This window comes from Triticum urartu, chromosome 1 (genome assembly GCF_003073215.2).
Source record: "Triticum urartu cultivar G1812 chromosome 1, Tu2.1, whole genome shotgun sequence".
NCBI classification, from domain to species: domain Eukaryota; kingdom Viridiplantae; phylum Streptophyta; class Magnoliopsida; order Poales; family Poaceae; genus Triticum; species Triticum urartu.
The window spans coordinates 291,149,884-291,160,786 of record NC_053022.1 but is presented as its reverse complement, the minus strand read 5'-3'; positions in this window follow the sequence as shown (position 1 = coordinate 291,160,786).

Here is a 10,903-nt window from a genome sequence, read left to right as displayed (position 1 = left end):
CTTTACTACCCCACGCGCTTGCTAGGGCGTACCTGGGCTGAACATGAGAGCCGACTTCTCCGCATTAATACTCTGTCCCGAGCAGTTTTCATAAAGAGCTAGAATCTCATGCAATGCTTGTGCTTCCTCCTTCCTAGCCTTAAGTAGTAGAACTGAGTCATCAGCAAATAATAGGTGTGACACAACAGGAGCTTCTGGACAAACTCTTATTCTGCTGATTCTACCATTCCTCTCGGCATCAGGCAACAGAGTAGACAGTCCCTCGACACAAATGACAAACAAGTACGGTGACAGAGGGTCACCTTGGCGCAAACCACGGGTTGGGATGAACTGGTTCATCAAGGTGCATTTTATTTTTATTTGATATCTTATAGAGGACACACACTTCATCACCAGGTCAACCCATTGCCTACTGAACCCTAGCTTGAACAACATTGCCTCGAGAAAATTCCACTCGGATAGCATATATGGACACACACGCACACGATCTTCCATCTTGCAAACTCGCACATGCCTCATACGTTGTGTCAGCTCGCGAGAAACGCCTGACTAAATGTATCTGGGCTGCTGCTTTGTGGGTCGATCTGGCAGCCCACACGTTAATTGGGTTAACTATTCGTGAAACTTGTTAAATGGTCCTACGTTCAAACTGTGTTTTCTTCTCTCTATCGCTCTGTCCGGGAGGCGGAACAGCGGCAGGAGGAAGGCCATGAGCCGACGTCGTTTCTTCCTGCAATTAAAGACGTACATCCCCTTTCCTTTTGGCGACGGTAATGGTGTGTCTCCTCTCCCGAATCATCATATATGATGTGCCATTTACCTAACATATTAGTTTTCCTTTCTCTCCCTCTCATGTCTCCATCGAGCTCCCATTTCGTTCCCCATAGTTTTTTTCGATTGACCATAGCCTTCTTGCGTGATGGAACAAGGAAGACCATGGGGGCCGAGAGAAAGGCGTGCTAGCCATCCAGATCCGCGACCAGTCGCGCAATCCCAACCTCAAGCTGTATCTATCATGGAAGATGTTGCCTCTGTTGCCCAGTCGCCACCGTCCAAGGAGGTGTACCTGCTGCGTCAAGATAGTGTGAGCATAGGTGGACGTACAAGGGGTTTATGTGCCCTGCTATATAGCGGACCATGTGATGCACCACGACTGACATTATATTTTTCCTCCTTCATTTCCCTCTGTTATTTAAAGATTGTTTTCTTTCCAATTTTTTTTGCAATTAATTCCTGCCTACACATGTCAATTATCATCTTACAAAGCTTAGTACAAAGTCATGGTAAATTGAGGTAATCAGAGTGAAATTTGGTAATTAGCAACTATCTAGCGCATTTTACAAAATCATGTTCAGATATTGTATCATTGTATGTAACTTCATTTTTCCTGACTTTATATAGGTGGCCATGTTTGTCGAGCTTTTTAGTCAGATCATATAGCAACGTACTTCAAGATTATTTAGTTGCTGTCGTTGGCAAAACAATGTCCGATGCCTCATGAGAGTTATCTAAGCGTATTTGTTCACAAAGCTGATGTTTACTCTATTGCCTATGTTTCTTACAATAATCATTGCTTACTATTAGAGCATTTGACATGGTAGTTTTTTTGCTTGCTTTACCATCTCAAAAATAGGGTTATGGTGCTTATGTTGAGGAGTTAGCTATGCCCAATTGTTGTGTGCTTTCATAAAAATATTATCCATGCAGATGTGTGTGTATCCAATAGTACAAGTTTAGTGTTTCAGGATTAACATACTTTTTTATCTATGCAAATGTGGGTGTGCAGATCTTATAAGTTATACCATTCTAGCATGTTACAGCGATCTGTATAGGTCTGTATAAACCCACTTCTTCACACACATGGGAATTGGGAATGTGAATGACTGGCTGATTATTTAAAAACATAAAAGTAAAACAGATAACAGAATGCATTTTGTTGTCTCATGAGATTATGTATCAAACATTTTAAAAGGTGCATATCCAGTTTATAGGGTACAAGATGATGTATCCAATTTCCTACTTGTTCTTTGTTTCTGATATAGCTTACCACTCATGCCAAGTGGTAATTTCCTACTTGTTCTAATTATGCCAATGTTGTCATATCCTTATTTCTTGTAATATAATAAGGTCAATGCATTCGTGAGATTTTTTTGAGCTATCATGAATCAGATTTGAATTTATTGGTTTATATCTTGGAAATAGATAAACACAAACATGAAGTTTGCTTTTGTAAAAGAAATATGCCCCACCATGAGAATGATGCACTATAATTCAAATTATACCATGGATATCAATTACTTTGAAGTTTTACATCATTATTTTCCACATTTATTTTCAAATTTTATATCATTATTTTTGGAGATAAACGGGCGCGACAACGCGCCCTATACGGGATGTGCCAGCCCATGGCACGCCTGGGTTGTGCCTGAGCTTCGAGGCGAGGCCCGCATGCCAGCGCAATACCGTCCTCTATTATTATTTTTCCCCTTGATTGTTGTCATTCATGAACAACCCAAAAGGCTGAATAGCACGTAGGCTGGCCAACACGTTTAGCTAATGTGCTGTATTTGGACCTCGAGGCGAGGCACCCATGTCGGCACATCATGGCCCTTTTAAAAACGGGTCGGGTTGGCCCAGATGGCCACGTCTAGTCCCTTGAACCGATAAGTTGTGGCAAAGGTGGGTAAATACAACTGAACTCTAGGGGCATTCACGTATGGGGAGTGAAGACCATTGCCAACTCCGCGGAAAAAACCCTAGGGCCCCTCCTATCTGAGCTCGGAAAACAATTCACACCTTCAGCATTGGCAATAATGGCTCATGTGTTTTATTGGCCTCCTTGCATATGTGGCGACACGGGAGAAAACCTCTCTCCGTCCTATTCTCCTCGACATGAAGCTGATCAGACTTCAGTTGATTTTACTCATGGTGGATTCTTCTCAGCAATCTCCAAACCTTCAACAAACTTGCTTCACGAACCATGATTACTCTTCTTCGTCACTCAAGCCGACATATAACCGTCTAGAGAGTTAGCAGTTTTCAAGAGTAATAGGCACAAGAACTCTCGACTTAGATCTATTCTGATGCTCAATCACAATCTAAGTTTCGGCTCTTAATTTTCCCTTGGTGGATCTTAAACTCAAATCTCTCAGAAAGGGGTGCTTGAACAATCTTCTCATAATCTCAAGCGGAGCAGCCAACGATCAACATTTGGAGCGGGGTAGCTATTTATAGCCGCAACCTTTCCAGAAGGGGAATGACCATTTAGGATACGCGGTCCACCCAACGCCAACCAACACGTTTCCAACGGTCGGAATTTTGAGCACACAAAACTTGACTTTAGGAACAAGAACTCCTGGAGGAACACCTGCAATTGGATTATTGCTTCATTTTTAGTATAATATTTCCATGATTGGAAGATACGCGCATATGATTAAACAACATCAAATGTGATAGACACTAAACTATGGATGACTGGTTGTGCTTGTCCACAGGAATAGGTGTACTACCTGATGGAGTTGGGGTTTACTGTGGTGGTCCTGGTGCTTTGGGCACTGGAACTGCCTTGCTAACTACTCGTGTTTGGGAGCTATGCGGTGGAGATGATGTTGTGTCAACTAGAACTAATTACTATCTAGTGAGGTTGGGGTTAGATTGAGTGTATCTCGCTCTTTGTCCATCGAGTAGGGGCGCAATCTGCAAAAGTCTGGGTTATGTGTGGTAGGGCTGGTTCTTGAGCAAGTACAACTGGGGTGTCACTACTGCAGGATGATGCTAACGCGACACTACGATCAGAGACCCTTTGACGAAACTGTATGCGATGCATTGATCGCAAACGGTGATGTAAAAAAACCCATTAAAAAGATGCAAAATATTTGCGATGAATGATACATCAAACACGGTTCAAATTTTAGTTGCGTGTGCGATGAGGGGCATACGGTTGATCTGTACGAGCTGTTTGCGATGAGACAGAACAACAGAAACGGGCAGCGAGATCAAGGTGTGTGCGATATATGGCATACAGTTCACTCCGATGAACTGTTTGTGATGATTGAGGTGAACACAAACGATTCGGCGTAACAAGATGTGTGTGATACCCAACAAATAGGTCGGTAATCAGAATTGTGTGCGATCATTATAGACAGCCCATACGGTCTTTTTTTGTGAATTGTGTGCTCGTCAGGGCACACAGTTCAACAAACCAACCTGTGGGCGATAATGTCGAAGATCTCTGTCGAACACATATTACTAACCGTCTGCGATGAGATTGACAGGATAAACAGAGATATATACAGTCTGCTTAATTTAGTCCTTCTTCTTCTTGTTGTTGTTGTTGGATGGCCCCGCGACATCGTCTTGGCGAGGACGCTTCTTGCCGCTGACCGTTGGCTTTTCATCGCCGCCGTCGTCATCATCGTCGTTGCTGTCGTTGTTCTCCTCCTCGTTCGACCATTCCTCCTCCTCATCATCGTCGTCATCTTCTTCGTCCTCCGACGGCTCCTCGTCCATCTGGATGTCGTCTGACGACTCTGGAGGTCTGAGCTCGACGTCGGACTCATGGAAGACGAGCGAGATGATTCCAATGTTGACCTATCATCGGGCGCCAAACTGCTGGCCGTACTATCGTCCTCGCTGTCGCTCGACATGGCTGCAGAGTGTGTGCCAGTGTGTAGCGCGGCTTGCCGGGGACGATGAAGATGGTGGACACTTAAGCGGGCTATGCAGAGAAGAGGAACTGCCAATTGAAGTGGGTTTTTTTTGCGCGCGGGGGGTGGGGGGGGGGGAAATTGAATCGGGGGTTGACGTATTATCTATCCGCTGATATAATCAACCGCAATTATTTGTACCCGGTCGCTCCAAATCCCCGGGGTTGCGCATGACTCTTATTGGCTATTTGGCTGGTTTCCTTTTTCAGAACAAAAACAAGGAACGAGTTTTGGGATTATGCACCGGTACCGGTACGAACATAGTAGGACAGTTGGCAAGCAATACATTGAGCTCTTCTTATTGATAAAGCCACTAATAATCAAACCAGAAAGGAAAAAAAAAAGACAAAGAAAAATATCTGCACGAATCTTCGCGTAACATCAATGGCATAGGACCTAGATGTGCATTACTTAAAGCACATCTAGATGTGCTTTAACAATACTGTCAAACAAAACCCCTAATCATCATTGCAAACAGCGCATAGAACATGGCTAATGCGACAACCACAACTACACATGCTAGTTCCTTCTTGTCTCTTGTTTTCATCCGTTGCATGTGATTGATTCTTTCTTGCTTCATCGTAGTGATTGTACATTCCAGATCAGCCAGTTTCTTCTTCAACTTTACATTATCTTCTGCGAGCTTGGTGATAACACTCCGAGACCTGCCATGCCATTCTTCATCCAGCCAGTTAACAAAGGCACAAGCCTCATATCCCTGCCAATGTTAAATAGTATTCAGGATGAGCGGTGGCATTAACTGAAGTAAAATGATGAACTTAATTAGCACTAACCTCTAAGGGGCAACTGAGAAACCGCCTGCCAATGTCGAATCCCTCCGTGCATACACGTCAAGCGGGAGTGTGCCCGTGCACACAACTTAGCTTTTGGTACTTCTCGGTGGCGCAAAACTCGGAGTCGAACTCGTGTTCCGGGAGTCTGGAGTCATGCTCCGGATCCGGCGGCAGATCGCTTTCCTAGGGGGAAGGGGGTCATTCAGGACGGATGTTCGACAAGTTTTTGAGCAATATTGCATAAATAATAATTTCTTTTTATGATGAGCTTTCCATGCAGGTTACACGTGCAAAGAGACATTTTGATGCAAAGGCAAAATACTTTTGCATGGCACATGCAGGCACATACTTGTCATGCTTGCATAGGGATATGCATGAAATCTTGGTGCAACTAATATGTGTGCATGCACACTTTTCTGGCCACACGTACGTAGGCCGCTTAGCTAGCTTAGATACGTATGTACTTACGTATTCTTGTACTTATATACCGGCAAGTTCGCATCCATATGTAGCCGAATACCCGCTCCTATGTATAGACCATACATATACATATTGGAGTATGTGCGGCCGGCCCCGCGAGCGCGCACGTATATGCCTGAGTACCCGCACTATCCAAACATGCCTAAATGTATTAATTCAAATGGATTTTGATCTGGATGCGTACATGAAAAAAAAGGGCCAGCATGTTCTTGTGCGGCACGTTCGAAAAGAAACCGGCCAGACAATATATACCCATAAATCTCTGTGTACGAGATGATCTTTCCTTTTATTTGTGCATGCGTGCAGGGCAAGAAGAAAAGTATTGAAAAGGAAAATTGAAAGATGGAAAGCTTCAGATGCGATTAGCAACTAGCAGCCCAAATATTGGAAAGTTCGCACCCACGTGTGGTGGCCAAGGGTTCTGCCTCCTGCCTATATAAATACAAGAGAACGCACGCAACCGGGGCAAGGAAAGAAGACCTCACGTACGCAGCAGAGGAGGGGAGACAGAGGCGGCCGGCGAGGCAAAAGCACCTCCCGTAGGCTCCTACACACAAAGAAGACGAGGAGACGCGCCCCCGGCAGCAGCGTCGAGAGGAGACGCGCCCCTGGCGGCAGCGTCGAGAAGATCGGAGAGCGCGCCCATGCAGTGGCGCGTGCGCAAGGGGATGCAGGCGTGCGGCGACGACATCCTCACACGGAAGCAAAGCAGCAACGAGGAGATGAAAGTGCCCGCGGGAGGACTTCCGGCGGTGCAATAATCTTGTTGTTTCTCTATGTGTTATTGCAGGATGGCCAAAGGACATGTTGAGTTCATGATGTACGTATGCATCACTACCGTCTTGCGGCGAGGCGAGAACACATCCACGAGAGCCAGCAACAAGCACACATCCGCGGGCTCCCGCACGCGCAGAGAAGACGAGGAGACGCGCCCCTGGCCACAATGTCGAGGAGATTGGAGGGCGCGCCCATGTGATGACGCGTAGCCAAGGGGACGCAGTGACGGCATCCTCACACGGAAGCAGAGCATCGACAAGCAGATGAACGTGCCCGCGGGAGAACTTCCAGCAGTCCAATAATCTTTCTTTTTCTATGTGTTATCATCTATTTTACAGAATGACCTCCGCACGACGCGCCTAGCAGAGGTGGCCGAGGACGAAGAGGCGCTCTTCTCATACCAGATGCTGTCGAGGCGGCGGATGACGCGCCCGGCGGTGGTGGCCGCGGATGAAGCGGCACTTTTCTCGTACCAGATGCAATGAAGACGGCGGACGACGCAGGACAAGGAGACTGCATCAACACCGTCAGGCCCATCGCCAACATCATCAACCCAGTGCCACGGTGGATGGACGGAGCTCACTAGGATGACTCCCGTCATCTTCTTCATCAAGCTGGAGCCCGAGGACGGAGGGGTGGCGCTCATTGAGGACGCCGCCGCCTACTTCGTCAAGATGGAGCCGGAGGACGGAGGGGTGACGCTCATTGAGGGCGCCGCCTGCTGTCGCCTTCATCATCAAGCTCAGCGTGCCAGAGGATGCAGGTGTGGAGGCTCGCGAGGATGCCGCCGCCATGCCGCGGTGGATGGACGGAGCTCACTAGGACGACGCCCGTCATCTTCTTCATCAAGCTGGCCCAATGGAGGACGAAGGTGTGGAGGCTTGCGAGGATGCTGCTGCTGTGCCGCGGTGGATCGCGGTGCGGACTTTGCCAAGATCCAATGTCAACATCAACGCGGTGCCGTAAGGATCGTGACGGGGAGCTCGCAAGGAGGACGTCTGCCATCTATTTCGTCATGCCGGTGCCATAGAGGACGGAGGCGTGGCGCCTGTTGGGGATGCCACCGACATCTACTTCGTCAAGCTAGAGCCCGGAGGCGTGGAGCTCACAGGGATGCTGCCGCGTGCCGCGGAGGATGGGGAGACGGAGCTTGCTAGGACGATGCCTGTCGTCTTCTTCATCAAACCAGCGCCATGGAGGACGAAGGCGTGGAGGCTCACAACGATGCCGCCACCGTGCCGCGGTGGATAGTGGCACGGAACTCGCCAAGACGACGCCCATCGCCAACATCATCAACCCGGTACCGCAGAGAATTGTGGCATGGAGCTCGCAAGGAGGACGCCACCAACGTCTACATCATCAAGCTGGAGCGGAGGCATGAAGCTCGCGAGGATGTCGCCGCATGCCGCGAAGGACGACAAAGACATGGAGCTCGCCAGGACTGGCGTCCATCATCAACATCATCAAGCCGGCGCCGCGTAGGACGGAGGCATGGAGCTAGCGGGACAATACACCATGATGTCTACCTCATCAAGCTGGAGCCCGCAATCCAGAGCCCATGAAGATGACACACGCCCTCGGTGCTGCCCGCTACATGGAGCTCACGATACGAAGAAGATGGTGCTACGCGATGACACGTCTTCACCGACCCTTTCAACGATGTGTTTCCTTTGTCTTGACGGACCATCGAATATGGCGTCCAGCCGAGATGAGGTGCACTCCTCATGGCGTACAGGTCTCGGCATATAGGCGGCATGCTCCTTGTCTTAGCAGATCATCGAATATGGCATCTAGCTGAGACGAAACATCAACCACGCCCTTCCATGACACCACCTTTCTTCGGCACTGCGATGGTTTTGCCCTTGTCTTGGTGGACCACCAAATACGGCGTCCAGCCGAGATGAGATGCACCCTTCATTGCATACAAGTCTCGTCGTCATACGGGCGGCGTGATCCTTGTCTTAGCAGACCACCGAATACGGCGTCTAGCTAAGACGGGGCATCAACCACGCCCCTTCATGATGTCAACTTTCTTCGGCCACGCGGTGTGATCCTCGTTTTGGCAGACCACCGAATACGGCGTCTAGCTAGGACGAGGCATTCACCACGCCCCTCTAAGATGTTACCTTTCACGGCCTCGTGAGGCAGAGTCTTTGTCTTCGCAGTCTGCCGTTACCTCGGCGTCTAGTCGAGACGAGGCCCCAACCACACCGGCCATGCCGATGCGAGCGTGTGTTGGTTTTACACCGACGTCGGTCTCCACAAAAATACTCCCGCGAGGCGAACCCCTTGCGTACCCTGATGAAGCCGCTACATCGTCAAGAAGTCCAAGCGGAGCAGGACCCATGCAACTTCAACGCCGACTACATCAACGCCGTCAAGACTGACGAGGTGCGACGGCGAGGGCGAACGTGGCCAACACAAAGCCATGCTTTGAGCGGCACGTGTACCGACGAGGACACGGGCTTTGCCGCCGCCCACACCACACACACCATCATCATCATGCATGGAGAACGCGAAGCGAAGACGACCACACGGCTTAATCGGAGGTATCTCGCGGAGCAACCCGCGGGAGTAATTAACCGGGAGCTTTTCGAGGCCCCGGGAACCAGGAGACCGCACATCGCCATAGTCAGGCAGGCCGCGCTAGTAGGCCACGGAGCGCAACCATTTTTTATGGGATCTTGTAATTTTGTTCATCCAAAGAGATAGATGAAATACTTGTTTCCCGTATCACTTTTCTTTGTGTACTACGGTACACTGGCATGCCCACATTTTTCTTTTTCCCTGACGCATGAGAGAAATCAAACACATCCTCTTCCCTTCTCACGGAGTGCCTTAATAAGATTTTTCTCGTGTCAAACAAATTGGCACGCCCGGTGGGACGTGGTTCTCCTCCCATCTCTGCTTCACTGTGGTCGTCAGAATCGTCTTCGCCTGTCTCCCAATCCACACAGCATGCTGCATGACAAGTCATCGGCGAGGATTTCCGTTGATCGAGATCCCTTTCTTGGGGGTGGACTCTCACACGGAAGCAACTCGGAGCCAGCGATGATCCATTTTGGATCATTCCCGCCCATGGTCGTCATCGAGCTTGGTGACAAGGTCTACATGCACGAAGCTCAAGATCATGCGCAGTTCCAAACTATGCAGTCGAAGAAGGCGCAAAGGCGGGAAGCTGCCAAGGCGAAGAAGGAGCTTCGCGAGCTAATGCTCGAGGCACGTGCCCTGTTGAAGGAGTCAACAAGGGTGGATATGAAAGGAGATGTGGAGGCTGCTCAACGGCTTCACGCTAAGGCCACCAACAGACGGGAAGAAGCTGCGTCCCATCACGCCCCTACCCCATTTCCACACCCTGAGCCTTCACGACCAACTCCATGACGCATCGAGGTCGAGTTGCTTGAGGGTTTGGAGGCCATCTCCTAGAACCCGCAGAAGCTCTTGGCGAACTCGCGTTTGTCGGAAAGCCCGCATCCTCTTTGGAACTACAGGAGGAAGTATCGCAAGGTACAACTACTCCACCAACAGATTACCTCCCACATTGCTCAGAGCACGGTGCCGGAGGAGGATTGGTCCCTTGGAGCAAGGGACCTAGCGAACAAGGTGTTCACTTACTGGAGCACCTTGACCTCTCTATACGACCTGTTCCCCAACGATTGGGCATATGAGCCAACTGAGGCGAGCTATTATGAAGGAGCTTTGGAAGTGGCGTTCGCGCAAGGAGCCTGTTCTACAGGGCCCTACGATCTCCATCAACCTTGAAGATACTCGGCGGGGTGCTTGGGCTCCATGCCTTCATACTTCAGCAGTCGACGACCGGTCTCTCCCCAATGACAACAGGTTTTCTGTCCTTCGCCATGAAGCACCCGTACCATGTGACAAAGACATGCGGCGAGAATTTCATCAACTCCAAGAGCAGATGAACAACATCTAGAGGAGGCTGCATGATCCATCGGCGCTAAGTACATCATCAACACAAGTTTCACGTAGGATGAAGCATCAAGCCCCAAATCATCGTCCTAAACATGAGCACCAGACTTTGGCGCCTCGACGACAAACTTCACCAACCCGACACTTCCAGCAATGGGGGCATCCTAACATGCCTCACATTGGAACTGGTGGTCAAGACAACAAGACGAAGAAAGG